Below are 6,405 nucleotides of genomic sequence, written 5' to 3'. Positions count from 1 at the left end.
AATATCAAAGTAATTAACCCCTATTTTTTTAAATATAAAACAATATTCTCGATAAAATTGTGTTGCCATATTTATGTGAAAACAAATGAAATCCAAAAAAAAAAAATGTTAATTTTGGATTTTTTTCATATAATTCTTTGAGAGTTAATTTTCCATTTTGTAATATTAAATCTGAAATTTAATTTTTTTATATTTTTACATAACGTTTAAAATTGAAATTAAATTTTATTTAGTGTTGTTGTCAAGTACGTTTTAATTATTATTTTCAAAAATATTTATTTTTCCTTATTTCTATATTTTTAAATTTGCTCACATGCATTTATTCCAAAATATATATTCAACAAATTATGGTTTATTAAACTTTGACTTTGTATTTTTCATTGAAAGTTGCCCGTAATTACAGTGAAATAATTATCAATCCATAAAAAACAAAATTCTTTGATTACACTTAACGCTTGAAGTGCTATGTTAGTAAAAAATTAATAACCACGCGTGCATAATTGACGCACTTTGCACTCATGACGCTTTTAAGCAAAYTCAATGTGTCATGTATTGTTGTTTAGGCAATTTGCATGCGAATGCAAACAAACAAATTTAACGAATCGATAGAAATGATAACCATGTTATACATTTATGTGTGAATATAGACATATAGCGGCTTAAGAGTTCATTTAGCAATACGGGCGTGAGTGTCAGAAAGTGCGAACAAATGAGTGAGTGATTCGTGTGCCCTCAGCGCGGGCTCGCGCACTCCGCACCAATGCCAAGGTTTACGGTGACGCGATAGCTTGGTCTAACCTTGCACGCGGCGGTGTGTCGAATCTTGTCTAAAAGACGGATCTACTAAATGCCATTTTCGCTTCTGTTTGAAGCATATTATTGATATGCATGCAGCGTTTGGTTAATTATGTATGCACACATGTGTTTTCTACCACAAACATATATGCATGTTTATATGTGTATGTGACGCGTCAGCAATTTTCATGAATTATATAATTTTGCGGTTGGGGCATTTTTGATAAATCTGTCATTTAGCTTAAAGTGTGTGTGTGCATCCACTATGTATGCGGGTGTTAATGCGCATGCTCCAACACGTGACATTCATAACTTTTCATAATTTACTTCTGTTTTCAGTGTTTGAAAAGTGACTGCTTCAAAGTGTATGCATGGCCACATAAGTCTTTTTACATTTAAATGCATGAGTGTCCGAAATATTTATAAATATGTATTAGGGTGGTTCTTATAAAATTAAATTAATGATTTTTTTGTATATATAATATATCTAATTGATTAATATGTTATAAATTAAGTAATATAATATCATAAATAAATAGATAAAAAATAAATAAAATAATATTTTACATTTSTGTTGTTTTAGGAGTCAGAATTCACAATATGTGCAAAGCTCAATAAGYAAAAACAAACTTTTATCTAATTTTTATAAGAAGTGAACTATTTTCMGAATAGTAATTTTTAATTAATTTTTTTTTAGAATTTTTCTATACTTAAATTTAGGATCAGCCTTAGGTTTAATTTTTTTTTTTAATATCGGTGAGAAAAGAAGTAAACTTTTTCATCTTTGCACATAAATTTAGTAWAAAATAATAACTTTCCCCATTTAAATTTAWGGGTTACCCTAATATATTMAAAAAAAAATTGTTTTTTAAGAAAGGACGATTTGCAAATACATATACAATATAGATAATTTAATGAATAATATAGTGACATAAGCAAATGAGGATCACCCTAATAGAAAGTAATAATGTATAATTTATATGCCAAAGYGGTATAAATAGTGGAAAGTGAAAGTACAATAAGTGAATTAAGTGTTAATTGTTTTTTTTTTCAAAAAATCATTATTTTCATAATTTTCCATACTGGTAATTTAAAAAACTTTTTGGGTGGTTTTTTAAATAAAAAAAAAAACTTTGAAACCTAACTACTGACCAGATAAGTTAAGTTCCCATAGCGCACTTTGCTACGATACTCATCAAATAAATCAACTACAAATCTTATACCACTAAGCACAAGTCAACTAATTTTTTTTATTAAATAAATTAACTACTAATATTTATATAAGAAATATTAGAACTTTATTATATTCAGTTAGTAGATTTGAGAATTATGTAAAATACYCTTTCTCGTAAGTTTTTGATATTTTAGGATTTTTATAATGATGCAGAATTTCATGTGTATTTAAAACCATATAAAACTTTAACTTTCATAAGAAATTCTAATTTTTTAAATGTTTTGAGATATTTCTTAATCTTGTCAGAACTTAATAAAATTTTTGTCAATATTCCACTTTTAAATAAAAAAATAGCTTGCACCAAAGTTTTTGGGATTTTCGACGAAACTAGTTTCGCTTTTGCTTTAAATTTATTGGTTCTGCAGTTAAAGCTGCTGTTCTCATATTTAACCACTTAAATGATTAATTTGCACATCTTTTCTGTTAGACACGGCTCAACCACGCAGAACCTAAAACGCATAGCGCCAACAATTTTGCTTCAAAAATATTTAATTTTTATGCTTATGTTGTCGAAGAATTATTTCCCAACTCCAGCATTAAATCCTTCACCAATAAATCGCCAAAAAATCATTAAAAATTCGACCATTCTAATTTTTGGACGATGACTCACGCCATTCCTAAGTAAATATATGCAGACTTATGCGCCAAGCGTCTACTAACAAAAGCCTTTCAATACACTTACTCACCGGCCAAGCGKTATTGTAACCCCCACCAACTGAAAACAATAAAAAATGGAGTATGCAACAATGGCAATAGGTAAAAAATTTCGAGACTCGAATTGCAGCGCGCAAATTACGGCGAAAAATGCGCCCAAAAGGCGATGAACTGGCGCACAATCGACTTTTATTATTTTGCATTTATTTATTTATTTTTCCTCTTAGTTAAAAAAAATTATATACAACAATGCACTATTTGTTCGCATGTCGCTTATTAGCAACTTGAACTCGCCGAAAGCAAAGCCGCCGCAAGTGACTTAACTCCGAGTAAATATTGGTGAGACAAATGCGAAAATTTAYCTAAATAGGTGAATATTCAGGTATGTGAGTGCACATAATAGATAAGGTGGGGAATTTTTAGTTAACGCTAATTATTGTCAAATTTTTGGGAATTTTGAAATAGTTAGGGAAAATCGTTGATAATCGTGYGAGTGAGTGAGTTAAAGAAATTAAATAAGGAACATATACGGTTAAAATTTTTGGCGCTCTTTTCGCCGATAAAAAGTATGAATGAAAGAGAAAATTATATTAAAATCATGGCTAATAGAAATAAACAACTCAAAAATCTGGAAAAACATTAAAAGTTATCGCAAAATATTTTTAAGATTGAATAGAAGTGTTATAAATCGCTTAGCCCTAGTTAAAATTATTCCTCTTTCCCTTTGTAAATTTTATATAACATTGCTCTTTCTCGGCCTTTAACGGACAATAACGAACTGGCGATTATATTTTTGGTTTGAAATAAAATATATTGTAATTAAGAGCATATATGTATGTTCACATTGTTTGCTGAGAATTTGAAATTTGATCAAATTAACAAGCTTTGAAGCTGAAAACGCTGCACTAATTATTTTGGCAAAAATTCTTTTCAAGGTCCACATGGTAGTTCTTCATATCTGCGCCATGTTCAAAATTAAGTCTGATAGAAGGCRAAATCATTCGAATAAATGTTCTCACTATAATATGAATTATAATCGGCATTTTCTAATAAAGGAGAAAGGTACTTTATTCCAAAGCTTCTTGCCTAGAAAATAGAAAARAGTTAAAACATTGAAAGACCACGAATGTAACGTCCAGGGTGGGCCAAAAAGSAAGGTACGGTATAGATTGTTGGCAAATACAAGAAGTGAGACCAATTTAATGCTTTGTGTTTGGTCATATCAGAAGGATACAGTATAWTAAGAGCTTTTAATATCGTGGAAAATCTTAATGAGGAACGCTATCCACAACAATTCATGAAACTGAAGYAAGTGGCAGGAATTTGTGACAAGACTTATGTTCCTTGAGCAATTTAGTATTTAAGTGAAGAAAATATAGCAGCCGAAGATTAGCGTGTACACGAAGACCTCCTCCAGGAAAAATAACGAGTTGGTGTGGTTTGTGGCCTGGTGGAATTATCGGTTCATATTTTTCAAATATGATTCTGGTGAGAAAATAACCGGGAATGGCGACACTTCTCACACATCGCTTCAATCAATGGATTTATTAAGGCAACACTTCGGTGAGCAGATAAAGTCTAAAGTCTATGCGGTCAAACAAATAACGTGTCTCATTCGAAACTTACCAATTGAAAAGATCGAACGAGTCATCGAAAATTGGACTCAACGGATGGAACAGCTGAGACGTAGACGTGGCCAACATTGGAAAGAGATAAATTCCAAACAATTTTATTTCGAATGTTAACAAAAATTCCCCAATTTGAAGTTTCTATGGTTTTTCTTTAAGAACGTAGGAAACCTCGATATGAATCACCGTATGTTTATAAAGTAGAGAATTTGGAAAAAGTGTTAATTGTTGAACTAAGCGACTAGCTGAATACCGTTATAAGTGTTATAGCAATACAATCCCAAATTGAGAAGAGTTATAAGAAGGAAAAATGGGAGAAAAAATTATTCAAAATGAAATAAACGCCGTACGTTGCTTTATTTAAAAATAATATATTATATTTTAAGTGTAAAATAATTTATCCAAAAACAGGATAATCAAAAAACTCCGTATCGTTTCTAAATAAATTAGGTCATATTTAGAACATCATTAGCTATAAGCCTCAACATTTTTCAAAATTGACGTCAGTGACTTCATATTTTTTCTCACTTAATTGCTTCCCAAAACCACAAAAAATATTTTCATAAGCAAATTTCACGAAAAAACTGTCGCAAATGGCAAGGCCTGCGGCGTTCGCGGCCGCGATTATCTGCCAAACGTGAACATGCCGCGCAGTGATATTCTTTAACACACGTTTATTTATGCGCTGTAACATTAAGCAACAATAAAAGTTGACCCAGTTCACGAATTTTGCATTGGCGTTCAAGATTTTCATGACGAACGATGTGGAGCCGAAAATAGATGCCAAAAAAAAAAAAGAAAAATAGTTTAAAACAAATAATGGTGGAAAATAGAACAAATATGCTGGTTGCAATGGTAGACTGAGCAACAAAAAGCACAAAAATAGCCAAAACTAAAAGTAAACAAAAATAATCAGCTGGAACACTTAGCTGGGCCACATTAGCCATAAATATTGCTGCATTACGGAAAAGAATAACGGCAATAATTTTGGTGCAAATAAAAAGGCAATTGCCATTGGAATTGTAACTGTTAGWCCAGAAGTGCTGCTGATACCAAGCTACAAAACAAACACAAGCAGAGAGAAAACATAAATTTTCCGTTGCGAAATAACGGTAAATTTTAGGCAAACTCAAGGCTGCTAAAGGCTGCCTGCGACAAACAAAAGWCTTAAGCAGCGAATGCGCAGCGAAATCGTGCTTTAATTTCCGTCACAGACCGCTGTCGCTTCGTGCAAATTTTCCTTTATCTTCTACGGCATATGTCCGCGTCTGTGCGCTTGTAGTCAGCCAGTCTGCCGCATGGTAGTTGGTCTGTTCTGTACCGCCGCGAAATTGCAACAGCCGTAAATGACGCCGGAAATTGCCAGCCGGCACAGAAATCGCTGATTGTCATTATAATCGTTTTTAGTGAATTGCACGGCATTGCATTTTCATTTCATTGTGGTTATTTCTTGTTATTTGCTTCGTTTTTACGCTAATTATAACGCTTTCGGCGCAAAAAAGCAGCAAGCAATAACGCATTCTCATAAAATGGCAAGAATTATTTACCGGAAATGCAGAATTACAAAAAGCCCATGAGAGGCAGCTACTAAGCAATGGGCACAACAACGAAAACGGAAGCCAGTTATATTTAAAACAAAAGTTTATAGCGCTAAAAGCTTAACGAGGGACAYATTTTTTAAACATGTTGAAATAAATAAATTTTTGAAACTAATTAAATGAGCAATGTGAATAATTTCTTTTATGGTATAATCTGATCAAAAAAATATTTCTAAAATAAATTTTAATTTTTGTATGTTTTTAGTTTTTTAAATATTTCAGATGTTTGCAGTTATATGTACGTATGTATGTTTATCGATATATAGCGAAATAAAAATTCTGAAAGTATTTCAAAATTAAAGATTTCGGTATATAATATATTATAATTACCCGAATGGCAAACAACATAAAATTTATAAATATGTACCATATTTAGATACCGAACTTATTACCAATAAATTTTTTTTTAATAATCAGCTTAGTTTTAATTTAAAAAAAAAATTATTGAAGTTTAAGATTATAATTAAATAGTTTTTTAAATTAATTGTCATTAATT

This window comes from Bactrocera latifrons, unplaced genomic scaffold (genome assembly GCF_001853355.1).
Source record: "Bactrocera latifrons isolate USDA-ARS-PBARC rearing strain unplaced genomic scaffold, ASM185335v1 scaffold_443, whole genome shotgun sequence".
In the NCBI taxonomy this organism is placed as follows: Eukaryota; Metazoa; Arthropoda; class Insecta; order Diptera; family Tephritidae; genus Bactrocera; species Bactrocera latifrons.
This window is presented reverse-complemented; position numbering follows the sequence as displayed.